Consider the following 18,589-nt stretch of genomic DNA (forward strand, 5'->3'; position numbering starts at 1 on the left):
CGCTTTTCACTTCTCTCCATTGTGAAAATTGCCCATTGACACCCACTCTCTGTTTCCTGGCCTTCAACCAGTTCTCAATCCATGAGAGGACCTGTCCTCTAATTCCCTGACTGTGGAGTTTTTTCAGTAGCCTTTGGTGAGGGACTGTGTCGCACACCTTCTGAAAGTCCAGATATATAATGTCCACGGGTTCTCCCACATCCACGTGCCTGTTGACCTTTTCAAAGAATTCTACAAGGTTCGTGAGGACTTACCCTTACAGAAGCCATGCTGATTCTCCCTCAGCAAGCCTGTTCATCTATGTGTTTTGAGATCCTATCTTTGATGAGGCATTCCACCATCTTACCCGGTATGGATGTTAGGCTGACCGGCCTATAGTTTCCCGGGTCCCCCCTCTTTCCCTTTTTAAAGATAGGCGTGACATTTGCTATCCTCCAATCTTCTGGCACCGTGGCCATTTTGAGGGACAAGTTGCATATCTTAGTCAAGAGATCTGCAACTTCATTCTTCAATTCCTTAATAACTCTTGGGTGGATGCCATCAGGGCCCAGTGACTTATTGATCTTTAATTTATCAATGAGGTCTGAAACATCTTCTCTTTTAACCTCTATCTCACTTAACTCCTTGGTCAGGAGGGGCCGTTTGGGCAGCGGTATCTGCCCGAGGTCTTCTGCCGTGAAGACAGATGCAAAGAACTCATTTAATTTCTCTGCCATCTCGAAGTCTCCTTTTATCTCCCCCTTCCCTCCCTCACCATCCAGAGGGCCAACCGCTTCTCTGGCGGGTTTCCTGCTTCTAACATATTTGAAGAAGCTTTTATTATTCCCCTTAATGTTGCTGGCCATGCATTCCTCAGTCTCGCTTTCTTGCATTTCTTTTGCCACAGTTTATGTTCCTTTTTATTCTCCTCATTAGGGAAAGACTTCCATTTATGGAAGGAAGCTTCCTTGCCCTTCACAGCCTCTCTAACTTGGCTCATTAGCCATGCAGGCACCCTCCTGGATTTAGTGGAACCCTTCTTTCTTTGTGGTATACACCTCTGCTGGGCCTGTATTACTGTTGTTTTAAGCAGCCTCCATGCACTCTGGAGAGATTGGACTTTTTTTACCCTCCCTTTCAACCTCCTTCCAACCAGCCTCCTCATTAGAGGGAAGACCGCCCGTCGGAAGTCAAGGGTTTTTGTTAGAGATCTGCCTGGTATTCTTCCCCCAACGTGCATGTCAAAACGGATCGCAGCATGATCACTGTTCCCCAATGGCTCAGTAACATTTACATCTCTAACCAGGTCCTGTGTACTGCACAATATTAAATCCAGAGTCACCTGTCCTCTGGTGGGCTCCATGACTAGCTGCTCTAAGCCACAGTCATTTAGCACGTCAAGAAATCTGGTCTCCTTATCATGACCAGAAGACAAGTTGACCCAGTCTATATGAGGATAATTGAAGTCCCCCATGATTACAACCCCATCCCTCCTTGCCACCTCCCTGATCTGTTTCCTCATTTCAAGGTCCCCTTCTGATTTCTGGTCTGGAGGACGATAGTATGCCCCCAGTATTACACTGCTCCACAGGCCTGGTAATTTAATGCACAGAGATTCTATGGTGGAGTCTGACCCACCTTCGATCTTTGCTGGATTCTATCCCTTCCTTAACATAAACGGCCACCCCACCTCAAACGTGCCCTTGCCTGTCCCTCTTGTAGAGTTTATAGCCCAGGATTGCGGTATCCCACTGATGTGGGGGGCCCTGGCCTACTTGCCCTGCTGCTGAACTCGCACTGAGGCTAAACTCGCAGTGCCTTACCTGGCACTTAGTTCCCAGAGGCACTGGGTGTCCCAGAGGCCACGCGCGTCTGCAGAGCGGCTCACGCAATGGCAGGTCCTAACTTTATACTCCTAGCCGGCTCCTCCTCCCTCCCTCCTTGCTGATTGAAAGGGGGACTGGTCTTCCCAGGTGAGCTTACAAAAGCTCAGAAAGACAAAAGGCTGCTGATGGGCATAATCTACTCTGCAGGCTCCTGAATGGAGTGCTTGGATTAGCCTGATGGGGCTCTTATCACCTCCTGAAGGTGGTGATGCTAAATTTCTAAAATGGACTATGCCAGGTTGCCTGGGTGGTTGGGAACTGGCCCTTCCTAGGTTCTTACCCTCCTGTTTATTGCTCTCTAGATCCTGTGTCCCAATTTACTGAACTGTTTAGTTTATGTTCTAACTTAGATTAAGTTTAACTTGGGTTAAGTATAGATTTAATTTAAAACAAGTAGAAAAACCTGCTTTCCACTTTATCCTCCTTCCTTCGGTTAAATTAGGTGCTAATTTAGGTGAGCTAACTTTCAATTTTGATTTAAGTGCCTGGCCCTTGGGCTCTTACTCATGAGTAGGACTCTGAACAGGAGCAGACCTATGTACCTCCCTTAGGTGCTAACTTAGGTGCAGCTAACTTTCAATTTTGATTTAAGGTTGATTTAAAAAAGTTAAGGTTAGAATAATAATAATAAACAGGTATTTATATACCGCCTTTCTTGGTCTTTATTCAAGACTTTATTCAAGGTGGTTTACATAGGCAGGCTGATTAAATCCCCATAGGGATTTTTACAATTGAAAGAAGGTTCTATCTTTCAAGAACCACAACAGTCCAGGTGTTTCACTCTGATCTGGTTTCACATTCTGGCCTCCTTCTCCCACGCTCAGAGCAGATGGAATCGCTCGGCTTCAGCTTGTCAGCTGCTTCAAGGTCGCACGGTGCCGGTGGCCTCGAACTGGCGACCTTGTGGATGTTATCTTCAGGCAGTCAGAGGCTCTACCCTCTAGACCAGACCTTTCTAACTCCCTCCTAGAAGACAGGGAGTTAGAAAGACAAAGAGTTAGAAAGAGTACACTTACCTTCTCCTCGTCGTCCTCCTCCTCCTCTCCTCCAAAACTCAGAGGTCCACTTGCCTCCTCGCACTGAGGCTAAACTCGTGGTGCCTTACCTGGCACTTAGTTCCCAGAGGCACTTGGGTTCCAAGAGGCCACGCGCGTCTGCAGAGAGGCAACATGAGAGCTGCATCTTTGTACTCTCCCTTGCGTCTGGCATTCTAAGGTAGCCTTCTTCTAAAACCAGGAGGCTGTGGATTTCCTACACTGAGCAGGAGATTGGGCTGGATGACATACCAGGACCCTCCAGTTACAGGTTTCTGTGAAAGCACACAGACCCCCTACTACTCCTGGGAGTGGGGCAGCAAGGCCACTGATGTCAGTGGCTCAGGTAGTTGGCTTTTGCGAAGTAGGATAACAGTGTATTTTGTGTGGCTTTCGTTTTTATTTTCCTGCAAGCAGCGGCGCCACTAGGGTTTGCATCATCTGGTATGGGAGCTCATTGCATCACCCCCGTGACGGACCTCCTCCTGTACCAGAATAAATTCCACCATCTCATCTGCAAAGCCTAAATGCAGTCGCATCACTAGGGATGGTGTAACCCCTATTCATTTTATTTATTTTAATATATAATAGTACAGGTCACATAAGAAATCAGTAACCAATGAAAAAAATGTCAGGGTTATGCTCCAATTCCTTCTGGATTAAGTGCTTTGTATGGGGTGGGCATTTGTGCAAATTAAGAGAGAGAGAGAGAGAGAGAAAACCCAGGCAACCAACTGATCTCATTTGCCAAATACAATGCCCAGCTGCTCCTACCTTAATTTATCTTTTCAGACTGTGAGTGAAAGAGCTGAGGGATAGTATGTTAAAAGGACAGGACATTTTTATGAGAAGGTTTTCTCATTCCAGGGTCCAGTGTCCTTCGAGGAGGTGTTTGTGCACTTCACAGAGGAGGAGTGGGCTCTGTTGGATCTTGGTCAGAAGGCTCTGTACAAGGAGGTCATGCTGGAGATTTATGGTCTTGTGGCCTCTTTGGGTAAGGATGCCGTTTCTCCCTGGTGGCTAAGAAGCAAAGACTGGAATTGCCCCTCTTCTTGTTACTCACCACATAATGGGGCATGTGGCAGGGGTGTACCTGAGGGGTGTAAGGGGGGCTAGTGCCCCAGGCACAAGTGACTCAAGGTGATGAACCTGGTAACATCAATGGCTAGGCCAGTTTCCACTTTGTAGTAAAACCAGGGAGGGGCAGTCCACTCCTGTGACACTCATGATTTTGATACCATGTAGAAACTCCTTGTCTCAATTTTTTAAAGAGGTCCATGTTCCTATTGAAGCTCTTTCTATACTCAAAGAATGGGTGTGGTTTCTATCCTGACAGGGTACCTGGATGTTCTTCAAGGCTCTCCCTGTCGCCACAGGGCATCCATATGGTTTCACTGAATTTGTTTACAAGGAGTTGGTGATGGATTTAGGCCTCTCCACTCCAGGGACAAAGGTCTGCAATGTCGCCCCCCACATTCATATGGTCTCTCTCTGGTAAGAATGGTCACCGAAGCTCTTTCCACACTCATAAGAACATAAGAACAGCCCCACTGGATCAGGCCATAGGCCCATCTAGTCCAGCTTCCTGTATCTCACAGCGGCCCACCAAACGCCCCAGGGAGCACACCAGATAACAAGACCTCATCCTGGTACCCTCCCTTGCATTCTGACATAACCCAACACTCCCAGCATTTACACAGTTTATCCTGTGTGGGTCCTTTGATGCCCAGTCAGGTGCGTGTTCCTATGGAAACTCTTTCCACACTCCAAGCATTTATATGGTTTCTCCCCTGTGTGAGTCCTTTGATGCACAGTGAAGCTTGCTCTCCTAGGGAAGCTCATTCCACACTCCAAACATTCATATGGTTTCTCTCCAGTGTGGATTCTTTGATGCACAGCGAGGCTTCCGCTCTCAAAGAAGCTCTTTCCACACTCCAAGCATTCATATGGTTTCACCCCTGTGTGAGTCCTTTGATGCACAGTGAGGTTTGCTCTCTTACTGAAGCTCTTTCTACACTCCAGGCATTTATATGGTTTCTCCCCAGTGTGGATTCTTTGATGCACAGTGAGGCTTCCCCTCTGAAAGAAGCTCTTTCCACACTCCAAGCATTTAAAAGGTTTCTTCCCAGTGTGGGTTCTTTAATGCACAGCGAGGGTTGTCCACTGAGTTAAGCTCTTTCCACACTCCAAGCATTTATATGGTTTTTTCCCAGTGTGGATTCTTTGATGCACAGCGAGATTTCCTCTCGTATTGAAGCTCTTTCCACACTCCAAGCATTTATATGGTATCTCCCCAGTTTGAGTTGTTTGATGCTCAGCAAGTTTTACTCTCATATTTAAGCTCTTTCCACACTCCAAGCATTTGCATGGTTTCTCCCCATTGTGGGTTCTTTGATGCACAGTCAGGTGTGTGTTCCTACAGAAACTCTTTCCACACTCCAAGCATTTATATGGTTTCTCCCCAGTATGGATTCTTTGATGCCTAGTAAGATTTTCCCTTTTACAGAAGCTCTTTCCACACTCCAAGCATTCATATGGTTTCTCCCCTGTGTGAGTCCTTTGATGCACAGTGAGGTTTGCTCTTGTACTGAAGCTCTTTCCACACTCGAAACATTTATATGGTGTCTCCCCAGTGTGGGTTCTTTGATGCACAGTGAGGAATGTCCACTGAGTGAAGCTCTTTCCACACTCGAAACATCCATATGGTTTCTCGCCAGTGTGGATTCTATGATGCACAGCGAGGCTTCCCCTCGCAAAGAAGCTCTTTCCACACTCCAAGCATTTATATGGTTTCTCCCCTGTGTGAGTCCTTTGATGCACAGTGAGGTTTGCTCTCTTACTGAAGCTCTTTCCACACTCCAAACATTCATATGGTTTCTCGCCAGTGTGAGTCCTTTGATGCATAGTAAGGTTTGATCTTGTACAGAAGCTCTTTCCACACTCCAAACATTCGTATGGTTTCTTGTCAGTGTGGATTCTTTGATGCACAGTGAGGCTTCCCCTCTGACAGAAGCTCTTTCCACACTCCAAGCATTTATATGGTTGCTCCCCTGTGTGAGTCCTTTGATGCACAGTCAGGCGTGATCTCACACTGAAGCTCTTTCCACACTCCAAGCATTTATGTGGTTTCTCATGTTTTGATTTACTATTAAAGGCTTTAGCACTTTGAGGGGCTTTTTCCTTCCTCTTTCTAGTTTCTTTTTCTGGATCATCTCGAAAGACACTCAAATTCCCACCCTGATGAGCATCAGATTTTTCTCTCTCTTTCTCTGTCTGGCTTCCCTTCTGCTTCTGTGATCTCTCTTCATGCACAGCTTTCTCACTTCTCTGGAATTTTTCATGGGGTCCAAAGTGACAGCTTGTACTGAAGCCCTTTCTCCACTCAGAGCACTTCAACCTTTTCTTCCATGTGCAGATTTCACTGTGTTCATTAATGTAGGATTCAGAACTGATTTTTTCCCCCTTTTCCCTTCTCTTCCCCTTTGGATATTCTTGTTGTCTTGGAATTTCATGGAAATCAGAAACCTGAAGAATGAGCGCTTCAGTCCTCCTGACAGTTGCTGGTCTTCCCTCCTGCCTCCTTGATCCATCCTGGTCTCTAAGAGTCACTTCCTCTACATCACGCAAGGCCGTTTCCAGTGACACCCCATGTGGCTTCCTCTGATTCTCATTGTCTTCACTGCACCTTCCTGGAATAGAGATAATATCTTGATTAGCAACAGAGAAATGGAAGCTTCCACGGACACCATTTAGCATATAAATATACTCAGAAGTAAACCCAAGGGATTCAGCGGATATGACTCCGAAGAAATTATGCACAGTATTGCAGCCCTTCCCAGTGACCAACTCTCAGCGGTTAGAGCAGGGGTTCCAACCTCCAGTCCAGGTTCAAATCTGGCCCGCCACAAGACTTTATCTGACTCGCAGCAACTTAGATAATTTTTCCCCAACTACAACTGGACAGTCAACATGCGCAGTTCAGTCTGCCGCACTTCTCTCTACATGGCCAGAGTGTGCCAGCCTGGCTGACCCTCACTTTCAATCACCTGCGCCATATGCTGTAAGACCCTCATAGCATAATTATTCAACGTTAACCTCATCCCTGCCAATAAAACAAACTGGGTTTCCGCATGTTGACTTTTCAGGTATGCTATAGAACGATCACAGTGAGGACACAGCACCACTTTTGCACCTGTGTAAACAAATCAGAACAAACCAGGTTTCCGCAATGGATTGGCCAGTGACTGTGCTGTGCATTGCTGATTTTTTCAGCCCAGGAAAATATGAAAAATATACAGTGTGGCCCTCCTACTGAAAGGATTGGAGACCCCTGCTTTAGAGGGTTACAGGATAGGGGTCTCTCTCTAGATTCTCTCAGCAGCTTCAATGCTGTAGTAGCGCCTGAGAAACCCTGAATCACCTGTTTTGTACGGAAGGGTTTTTCCCTGAACGGTTTTGTTCTTCTGTAAATGGCATGGAGAAGGCACTGAGCTCAGCTGAAGTGGGGAGATCAGGAGTGGATCCACTGCATCTCCCATCCTGCTTAATATCTGATGGCATTGCCCTTGTGGCAGTGGAGCCTTTTCACCAACCAACAGGCAAAAATGGGAGGGGGGAGAGATCATTGAGAGGTGTCAACATGACTGGACAGCACAAAGCCAGAAGAAATGACTGCTGGAAAACTCACCGCAGTGTTTCTTTCCAAGGTCCCCAAGGGAGCTTGGACTCTGAAACATTGTGTATGGGTGGACGGCCACTGAGATTGGGCCAGAAAGTATGGAAGAAGGCAGTCCATCAGATCATCTGCACCCAAACCATGAAGGGCTTCTTGACCTTTAAAGGTCAGCACCTTGCACTGGGTCCAGAAAGGAATGGACACCCAGTGCAGTCGCTGAAGCAGCAGTCCAACAGAGTGAAAATGCTTAGCTCCAGTAACCACCCAGGCTGCTGCAATCTGCACTAACTGCAGCATCCAAGTCTTCAAGGCCAGCCCCACTGGAGTGCACTACAGTAATCCAGTCTTGAAGTCACTAAGGCATGGACCACTGTAGTCTGGTCTGATTGGGTCAAGTATGGGCATAGCTGGTGTACCTGCCGAAACTATTCAAACGCACTTCTGGCCACAGCTGCCACCAGGTTCTCCAGGGAGAGCTGTGAGTCCAGGAGCAATCCCAAACTGCGCATCAGGTTCTGCAGGACGGGTACTACCCATTCAGAGAGAGCAGATGCCTTAGCACCTGCATGGAGGATTTCCTGAGGAGGAGGTATGTCTCTTCTGGAATCTATCTTAATCTATTGCCCTCATCCAGACCCCAACAGTCTCCAGGCAGTGCTCCAGGACCTGCATAGCCTCCCTGGAAAGGAATGGAAAGGACAGATAGAGCTGGATGACTTCCCCCAGCGGCTTTACCTACATGTAAAAAAGCATGGGGGACAAAGCAGAACTCTGTGGGAGCCCACACTGTAAAGGCCAGAGCCAGTTATGGTGTGATCGGAGTGGCTGTGTGCTGTTCTGAGAAGCCACTGACTTTTTTGCCTATTTTTTTTCAAAAAGCAGGAAGGAGGGGGAAGCACAGGTCAATCAACAAAAGACCAGTGGCCACCTTGATGACACTTAGACAACTGAAGAGGAGTTCCAGTATTCACTCAGATTATCATTCAGAATATTTGTGTACCTCTTTCAACAAAAGAGTTCTCACAAGCAGACTACAGACAAAATGGAATTTCTAAATGGATCCTTATCCCAAAAAGGCTAACAATCTATAAAATATGCAGAGAGTAGCATAGCTAGAACAGGTGCAAAGCACTAAGTTTTGCAGGAGCATCAGCCTGCCATTCAAGCAGCCCCTCCCCTTCAGAGCCATGCCAGGCTCTAGCAGCCCAGAATGGCTCTCCAGGGTTTTGGAGGAGTTTTTAGATCCCCACATGGAAATGCAGCAAGGACTGAACTCAGAATCTTCTGCTTGCCAATTAGCTTCTCTGCCAGGGAGCCACAGCCCCCTCCCTGAAAGACCTTTGTCACTTTGGAAACTTCCCATGCCGGCATTTGCTCCCCATTTCTCTGCAGAATCACTGGTGATAAACACTAACAACAATCCATACCTTTTACCATCTAGGGCAGTGGTGTCCAAACTTTCTATAGAGAGCCACACTGGATATTGTACACACAAAAATTCACTTTTATAAAAGAATGAATGAAATTTAAATGAATCCACCAATAGCAAAAATATCAACAATTTAAAATATTTTAAATTGTTGTAGGCTGGAAAGAAATCTTGTGCCCCCTGATGTGCCCCAAGGCCACAGTTTGGAGACCCCTGATCTAGGGAGATTAAGCAAAGGGGTTCTGACTTACCCAGAAAAGCCACATTCTCCAGGTTCTCCAGCATCACTTCTGCATACAGGGCCTTCTGTTGTGGCTCCAGCAGAGCCCACTCGTCCTTGGAGAAAGAAACAGCCACCTCCTCAAAGGACACTGGAGCCTGAATGAAGAAAGGCACAGATTATCCCCACCCAAGATAAGTTTCAGAGACTCAAAGAGGGGAGACCTGATATTTTCCTGCAAAGCCCAACCCTTTGCATTTCAGCAATTGAAAAACGTAGTTTTTAAGTTTTGTACATTAGAGTAACAACAAAAAACAAAAAGCACCAAACTGCTGCTTCCAGAAGACCCCCTTGCAGTCCTTCCTCAAGTCACAGAGACCCATGACAGATCTTGGAGACCCCTCTTGCACACGCACAGGAAGCTAACTTTGTGACACCTCAGTCCTTGTCGTCTGTGTAGAATCTGGCATCTGGAGGGTCCTGCTATGTCATCCACTCCACTTTCCGACTCAGTGTAGGAGCCAGAGCTAGAACACCCCAGCAGAGGGCTGCTCTGAAGTCCCCATCAAGGGAGAGCCCATTTGCACTGCTTACTAACTGAGTGGACTGACAGCTCTCACCTTTTCCAGCATCTGGGCTGTAACTCAGCATGTGCTGGGTCCCCTTTGAAGGGGAGCAAAACCTTTTAGTAAAGGACAGCTGGAGAAAGTGCCCCTGGGCATGTGTAGAGTGACTTATCCTTCCAAAGGCAACACTTCCTTGTCGTACACTTGGTCTCAACTCCCAGGGTTTTGGGTGCTCAGAGTTGTTGGTTCTGAACCCTAGAGCCCTCAAAGATCCCTGTTCGGTAGTACTGCCACCACCCTGTAAGAGCCAGTGCCTCGGTCCAGGGAAACGGAGACTCTCTAGGCTTAACTATATCCCTTGTAGGCACTGAGCACTTTCTTTACTTAAAGTCTCAGTCCTCACTAGTCCACAATGAGGATTTTTGGTAGCTTGCTGAACGGCTAGGCAGGATTCTGAACCTTTGTCCCCAACAGACATTGAACCAAAATGGTAAAAAGATTTTCTACTTTATTAAATACATAGAGTTACAAAAGGTTACAAAAGGCAGCAAATGCTAGAGGCATAAAAACTTCTAGGAAACATATCAGCATAAAACAACAAAGCTAACTGGCTAACTCTATTATTCTCTGACTCTCACCTGGGTCAGCTTCTTTTGTAGATCCTCAGCCAGTTACCTATGGCCACATGGTCCTGGCGAGGCAGGATGTGCACCCACCACCTCTCTCACCAAGAGACAAGGAACAAAGACCCTGTCCTCTGGAAGTGGGGCTGGAAGCTCGCCCTGTCAGCTCTTCCCTCCCCCCTGGAGATCTACAGCTGCATTCCATTCTTGATGGGTGTCTTTCTGGCTGCCTAGGTGTTACATAATCACCTTCCATTGAGTTGTAAATTCCTAGCAGCTAGGAAATGCAAGCCACTTCTGAGTTACTGTTTTAGCTTGGCTCAAGCTTTGCAATGCTACTAGGCCTGAACTGTACATATTCATGACATTCCTCACCTGTCCTAAGACTTAATAGCACCTGGGACTCAACCTCTGCTTGTCCACCTAGAGCGGCAGCAGAGCCACAGACAGAGTCCTGCTTGAGCAGTGGTCCAGGGCAAGATGGCAGGAAGGCTCTCAAAGGAGCAGGAGAAGCTCAGGTTCTACATGTGGGCAGCACCTGGGATGACAGCACATGCACACGGATGGCTCTAGCCATCTCCAGTTCTTGGACACAGTGCTGTGTGGAAATAAGCTCTACTTAAACTACACAGGCCCAACACAGTTCAGGATGCTTCCCACAGATCCGTCTTTGATTCATAATGAACCTTCATTCCTGCCACTCTCTGCAAACAGCCCTGGTGAGCTGCAGGGTATTTAGAGCTGCTTCTGAGACAGGCGCTGTGAGCAACCTCCGCTCCTGCAAGCAGAGGAGAGAAGGAGCCCTGCCCCTCCTGACTCTCGCCAATGTGATCAGATGATGCTAGTCAAAAGGGGCGGCTGCCACTTGCACATAAGGGCACTCCTGATGGCATTCCTGCGGAATATTCTGCAAAATGGGCACCCCCACATCTTGCAGCACCAGAAGCAACAGGAAAGGAAGAAGCAAAGGAGGTGGCCCCTTTTGCCGCCGCTCCTTGCAGGATTCCCTGGTCACCTGCCCCCCTACCTGAGCAGACTTCACAGCAGCTGGTCCTTCTCCAGCCCACGGATGAGGGGTCCCAGAACACGACACAGAGTCCGCTCCACTGCCTGCAAGAGACAGAAGGGAAGACTTTATTCCTCCAACTCAGGTAAGAACTAAAAGCATTTCTTCCAAGTTTCAGTTCTGATCTTCTGCCTGTTGACAGAGTCCAAGGAGACAGCAGGAAGATGTGGCAAGTACTGTGACCTCAGCTAACCTGACAGTGGGATGAAAGGAAGGCATAGAGGGCAGGTCTCTCAGTGTGCTAAAAGATCCATGAATCTGGAGGCAGGGGGGCTACTGCCTTTAGGCCCTGCTTCTCCCTGATTACACTGATAGCAAGACACTGTCCAGTCTGCTGCAGCAAGCAGGTGTTGGGAGGCAAGCTGCCAATATTGTGCCCTTGATTCAGAAAGAACTAGGGCAAAGTGGCTGCAGGGTATTTAGAGCTGCTTTTGAGACAGGCGCTGTGAGCAACCTCCATTCCTGCAAGCAGAGGAGAAGGAGCCCTGCCCTTCCTGACTGCCGCCAATGTGATCAGATGATGCCAGTCAAAGGGGCAGCTGCCACTTGCACATAAGGGCACTCCTGATGGCATTCCTGTGGAATATTCTGCAAGATGGGCACCCTGACATCTTGCAGCACCAGAAGCCACAGGAAAGGAAGAAGCAAAGGAGCTGGCCCCTTCTGTCGCTGCTCCCTGCAGGCTTCCCTGGTCACCTGCCCCCTACCTGAGCAGACTTCACAGCAGCTCCTCCTTCTCCAACCCACAGAGGAGGGGACCCAGAACACCATGCTGAGGCCACTCCACTGCCTGCAAGAGACAGAAGGGAGACTTTATTGCTCCAACTCAGCTAAGAACTAAAAGTTTTTCTTCCAGGCCCCAGATCGCATCTTCTGCCTGTTGACAAGAGTCCTTGGAGACAGCAGGAAGTCCTTCTTCTCACAGCACATCATTACTGCCGAGAAGGTGCTTCCCCAGATGCAGCAAGTCCTGTCACCTCAGCTAACCTGACAATGGGATGAAATGAAGGCACAGAGGGCAGGTCTATCAGTGTGCTAAAAGGTACATGAATCTGGAGTCAGGGTGGGGTGCACAGGGCAGGGGGGCTACTGCCTTTAGGCCCTGCTTCTACCTGATTACACTGACAGCAAGACACTACTGCAGCAAGCAGGTGTTGGGAGGCAAGCTGGCAATATTGTGCCCTTGATTTAAAAAGAATTAGGGCACAGTGGCTTTTCTTCCACAACTGTTGGTGTCATTTAACCCACTTTAATATAGTTATTGTACTCTACTGTTTCTGTCTTACTGCTGGGCTGCCTCAACCGAGGCAGAGTCCAGAGCTTGAGCAGTGATAATTCCCCCTACTCAGAATTAGTCAGATCTCCCCTGAATACCAAAGGGGCATGATATTTTAAGGACAGTGATGAGCTGGAGCGGGTTTAGAGGAGGGCATGGAAGCATCCACTCTGCATTCAGCTTTCAGCTGGCCAGAGCATGTTTGTCTCACCCCATGGCATGGTCTCTGGGAGCTGTGGGCTTCCCTCTCCAAAACAAGGGGTCTGCAGTCCTTCAAGGAACTCCCGCCATTGTGCTTCCCACTGCTGCAATGACAATCCCTTTTCTGGTTCCTGCTTAACGTGAGGTGGCTCTGCCCAGTTCAGATGCTGCAGGAGAGCCCCCATCCGGGCTGCAGGGGAGAGGTCCTCTGGTTCTCCCAGCCTCATCCCTGGCTGGAGTCCTTCTGGCTCCTCTTGCTCCATTTTCAATCCCGGCTCCACATGTTCCTCTAGTGCAGGCTGGAAGTGCAGACCCAGAGCTAGGAGTCCTCCCACTTGCTCCACAGCCATTTCCAGGCAGAAGGGATGCTCCCAGCTTAGCTCAGTCCATCCGTCCTTGACAGAAACTATGGACAAAAAGAACTTGCAGTTCACTCTGGGGAGGGTGGGTGGGCAGTGGCTGGAGGAGCTTCCTCAGCAAGGCTTCCTCACATGGGGTCTTTGACCAAAGGGAGGAAACCGTTTGCCTTGAAGGAAGGAGGTGCTGCAGGGAGGCAGTTTACCCAGTCAAGGGATTCTGAGCACCACAGCAATCCTGTTCTGCCAGGTCTGATGCTGATTCTTCCTTTCAGTACTGAAGATGCAACACCTAATGAAGAGACAGAGAGTTATCTTAAAGGGGTTACAGGAAGACAAAGCAGAAAACATCAGAAATACACAAAGGAAACCCAAGTGTGGGAGAACTCACAACATTCCCCAAGGATGATTAGTAGTGAAGTCAAAGCAGAGACCAGGTGCCAGGACCAGACCAGGACAGGAGTGCCACAGGGCCAGAGCGGAGGGTCCGGGGCTCACAGGTGTAGATCCCTTACCAGGAGGCCAAGGGTCCCACGGGCTCTGCAGCCGGCTCTTCCTGCTCTAGGTGGCTTCAGTCTCCCTGCCTTCCCCTCCATGTTGCTCTGGAGGCCTGGGATGTCTCTGAAGGGGAGGGGAGGGGGTGGGGCTCCCTGAAAACTGGCGCTCTGCATCCCTCTGGCTCTGCCACGATGCCAGCACCTTCTCTGCCTTTCCCCACTCATCAGACATGGCCAGTTCACAAAGTATGCTCAATGTGCTGGACGTCCAGCAGTGGGCAAGACACGTGCCCAGCACTTCAGGAGCCCCCCCCCCCCCAGGGCTGGAGCAGGGTGGCTCCGCCTCAGGAGTGCAGGCAGGGGAAGCCCAGGGCTCGGAGCAGAGAAGCAGGGATGACAGGACCTCCCAGCTGGCCTGTCTCAGGGGCTCTCCTCCTCTGGGGCTGAGGAACTCCCTGCCACAGGGGCGGTGGGGCCTCCTCGCTGGCCTGTCTCAGGGCTCTCGTCTTCTGGGCCTGTGGAACTCCCTGCCACAGGGGCGGTGGGGAACCTGCCTGCCGCCCTTCGTCCTCGAAGGGGCCCCTCTGCGTGCTCCGCCGTCCCGAGCCCCAGACCCCCTTCCTCTCCCCCCCAGTTCAGTTCCAGGCCAGCCCCAAAGGGCACCCGCTGTTCTCCCTGAGCCCTAGAGGCCCAGTCCTCGGGTGCTCGCCGGCGCGCTGCGGACTCCGCACCTGCCTCCATCCCCCAGCCTCACCTGAGCCCCTTCCAGGAGGTGCCGCCATCTTGCCTCGCGCGCGGCGCCTTCTGGGAGTGGTAGTTTCGTTGTCCGCCGGAACCACCATCTTGCCTCCTTCGCAGCGCATCCTGGGAGTGGTAGTTTTCACCTCTGAGTCCTCTTGGCCAGCCCCACAGGGAACAGAGGCTCCCCTCCCCTGCTGGGCAGGATGGCTCTCTCCAGGAGCTCCTGCCCTCTCCTGCCGCTTGGTGGGTCGCGACCTGACTGTGGTGGATCGTGAAGCCTCCGCTGACGGTGGAAGAGGAGGTCGCCTGCGGAGAGGGGCCCGATGCTCCCTTGCACTCAGGGCCTGGCTCCCCGGCAGGGCAGGCGGAGGAGGCGGCCCGAGCAGTGGCGTACCCAGGGGGGGCAGGCGCCCCGGGCGCTGCTACACGCCCCCCCGCAGGCCCTGCACCGCACCGTCCAGAGGCCACCCCTTCCACTGCTGCAGCCACCTCTGAGGACTGCCCCTCCCCCCTTGGCGAAGCGGGAGGGGAGGGTGGCCCTCAGGCAGCAGGAGGGGGCAGCCTCCGCCGACCCTGCAGGTTGTATGCGTCATTCCCAGGCTCCAGTGGCCTTCCGCACCCTTCTGAGCGCAGCACTGGGGCCACTGGAAGGGGCGGCACTCCCTGTCCTGGGCCTCCAGCAGCCCCAGAGTGCTCTGAGGGAGCCTTGCGCGGAGCCTGCGCCGCCTCCTCCGCTCCTTGCCGTTTCCAAGGGGAAGCGCAGGACGCAGCAGCGTGGAATTACGGCAGCGAGGGTGACAGCACCACAAGCACTTCTGGGTCAGGGGTGGGGGCGGCACACTCAGAGGTGGCCCCGTGTGCCAGAAAGCCCTGCTTTAGAAGGGTCCCGGTCTGAGGGACGCGGCCCCATAAAACACCCGAGAAGGAAGGCCCTCCCTCTGAGGGGACAAATGTATTGAGCCCAATGGGAAGCGAAACTAAGGCGGCAATCCTAACCCCTTGTGTCAGCACTTTCCAGCTTTCCAGCACTGACAGAAGGGCAATGCAGCTCGGAGGGAAGGAAACAAACATTCAGTGTATTTGAGACTAGCTGGTTGCCTTGGTTTTCTCATTGGTGGCTTTTTTTTTTGGTCAGGACAGATGCATACCCTATAAGGAGCACTTAGTCCTGAAGGAAAATGTCAGTCCTCACCCAGGCAACTGGAATGGCCAGCTGCAGTCTAGCCGTCTTTGAGGCCAGGGTTCAGACATGCACACGTTGTCTCTGTCTTGGTCCTTAATCTCCTTTGTGTTGCTTTGCTGCGTCCCTTTTTAATGCTCCTCCCCTGTCCCTTTGCCCTTCCAGGACTCAGCCTTGTTTTGCTTTCATGGCCTCCTGATATTTGGTACACAGCTTGAGGCCTGTTACTCCACAACCCTATTTTTCTCTAGGATTCGCCTTCACCTTCCTTGACTTTCATGCTCCCCTGAAAGGATCCCTGCTTGGGTCTCTGGCTAGTGCTGTGTCCCAGGTGGGCTCAACAGCTTCCTTTTGTGAGTCCCTGAGTTGGGTTCCTCTCTCCAGGACTGCTGGACGAAGGGCTTTCAACCTCATCCAGCCGGTTTTGCTGTTTCCATTGGCCTTTCAAAGTAGCAGAAGAATTTCAGTCTTTACTCTGGGCTGGAAGTGCATGTGGACAGCATCTGGGAGAAGAGTTACTTCTTTGGGTCCTTCATAATAATTGGGGCCTTAATAATTCAACTTCCATCCCACTTCCCTCTGAGAAGCTCCCTGGGGAGCTGCATTGTACTCAGAGCAGTTTCTAAGACAGGCGCTGATTCCTGCAGGTAGAGGAAGGAAGGAGCCCCAGTCCTCACTCCCAGGAGGGTGATCAGATGATGCCAGTCAAAGGGCGGCTGCTATTTTCACACAAAGGCATTCATGACCCCATGGAGTATCTGGCAAAATGGGACCGCAATCTGAAAACAGGAAATCAGCAGGCAGTAGTTGACGGGGTGTCCCAACCCAGTTGACAGGAGCTCAGGGTCTTCTGATTGGGCATGTTATGTAAGCATACGGGCAAAGCAAGAAGGAAAACACACAGATTTGCAACTTTTATCTGTTGGCAGGTTAAAAAATAGGATTTTCTAATAAACAAGGAGACAAACACCTGCAGAAACCAATTAGAAAAGATAAGGCAAAACATCCATGAGAGAGCCTCTGTCTGGGCTACAACTGACAGGGGGAGATGTAATAGTAAATGAGAAAAGGTTTCTTAAAAGAAATCCTTTTTACAATAAGAGTTTGGTTTGTTTTGCATTAAATATATGAAAGTACACCACTAGACATCCCTCAAAGGAATACATCCCTTAAAGGAGTCTTGAAGCAGTTGGTGTCATGTAAGAAAAGAACAGAGTTAAGAGAGAGAAAAGTTAATGCAGGTATGTTGCAAAGTAGAAAGTTAATGAAATGTGTTTGAAAGTTAGAAGCAAGAAGTTGCCAAGAGAATCTTACGTGCAGAGTACAATATTACAGAGAAGGTAGGAAAGTCACAAAACCTTATTTTAGCTTTAAATAAGTCATAGAAATATATAGTAAAGGGTGTTAAAGGAAGTTTAAGGATTGGTTCACACAGGTTAGTAAAGGACCCTTAGGAAGTATGCTAAACCCAGAAGAGAAGATGCAGATAGGTAGTTCAGCAAAACCATTTAATTAAAAGGAGTTTAAGGAATAACAATCAATACATAGGTTAAGAGTTCTACCAAATTAGGCTCTATACATTCATATTTAAGTGCTTGTATGTTCTCTTTAATAAAGATGGTATAAAACCTTATTTTCTCAAAGAGGTCCATAATTAGATTAATAAATGCGAGTAAGGGTCAGTGATGAATGGAACTGATGTAACAGTGAACCCTACTGGTTTGGGAAATTGTTGGAAATTGTGTGATTTTGGCAAAGTTTTGGAATGAAACCCCACCTGTATGTAAATGAGAGCCAATCAATGGTTTTGCTTACTTGTTGCTCACCTATCCTCCATCTTGTATGTAAATGTATCTTATCTCTGTCCTATTAAAATTGTGCCCCATTTATGATGTCAAACCTTCAGCAAATGAAAAGTCTGGATTTTCAGACAAAGGATTGTAAAGTATAAAAGTTGAAACCCAATGGTCAATCTTGGTCCATGCTTTGAGACCTGAGTCCCGTGGACCAATTTTAAGTCTCCTCCACCTCCTGCGGGGAATCAGCCCCGGTTCCCTCCATCTGCGCCCCCTGCAAGAGACGGGAGGCAGGGTTCGGGCAGGGCTGGCGGGGGGCGGGCGAGGCAGGGACAAGACCCCCCATGCCCTGTCAGGACTCTGCGGCGCTCCTACTCTGCTCTGCGCCTGCGTGCGGGTTCCTGCCCTGAAGCCCCTCTGTCCTCCCCCCCCCGCGCTGCAGGGCTGGTGCTGGCCTGGCAGGGCCCACGAGGGGAGGGCTCGACTGGACTCTGCAGGCAGCCGCAGGAGCATCCCCGTGTCATGAATATGTACTCGTTAGGCCTAGGTTAGCAGTGGAAGCCTGAACCAAACTAAGTCAGTAACGGAGAAGTGGCTAGCAGTTCCCAGATGCAAGAATGTGAGTAAATAAACAAGAATTACAACCCCTTGGAATGTTTAACACCTTAGTAGATGGAGAGGTGCCTGATCAAGCAGAATAGAATGCAGTTATGGATCTCCAGTTGGGAGGGGTAAGAACTAGGAGAGCTAGTAACCAGGCCAACTTTAAGAAGGTTCTGTCCTCAAAAGTTTCTGACTGGACAGTCTAAATAAGTATGAAGTCACCTCAGCACTATTAGCATAAAAAGGATTATATGGTTGGCAACCTTCAGTCTCGAAAGACTATGGTAGAAGCCTACAGCACCCGGTATTCCCAGGCAGCCTCCCATCCAAGTACTAACCAGGCCTGACCCTGCTTAGCTTACGAGATCAAACGAGATTGGGCATGTGTAGGGTATGGATCATAATGAGTGCCCCAAGGGGTGTGTCGGTTTCTTCTTGGGCAGAGTTTTTGGGTGCAACAT

At 49.7% G+C, this 18,589-nt stretch overlaps 1 protein-coding gene and 1 pseudogene across 2 annotated transcripts in view; one reads left to right on the forward strand and one right to left on the reverse strand.

The window, feature by feature from the left end:
* Positions 1–18,589, forward strand: part of LOC136640365 (zinc finger protein ZFP2-like) — a 246,632-nt gene that overhangs the window by 195,534 nt on the left and 32,509 nt on the right. The gene's annotated exons all lie outside the window — the stretch shown is intronic.
* LOC136640521 (zinc finger protein 208-like) overlaps positions 2,557–18,589 on the reverse strand; it is a 31,595-nt pseudogene continuing 15,562 nt past the window's right edge.

Source organism: Tiliqua scincoides, chromosome 2 (genome assembly GCF_035046505.1).
Source record: "Tiliqua scincoides isolate rTilSci1 chromosome 2, rTilSci1.hap2, whole genome shotgun sequence".
In the NCBI taxonomy this organism is placed as follows: domain Eukaryota; kingdom Metazoa; phylum Chordata; class Lepidosauria; order Squamata; family Scincidae; genus Tiliqua; species Tiliqua scincoides.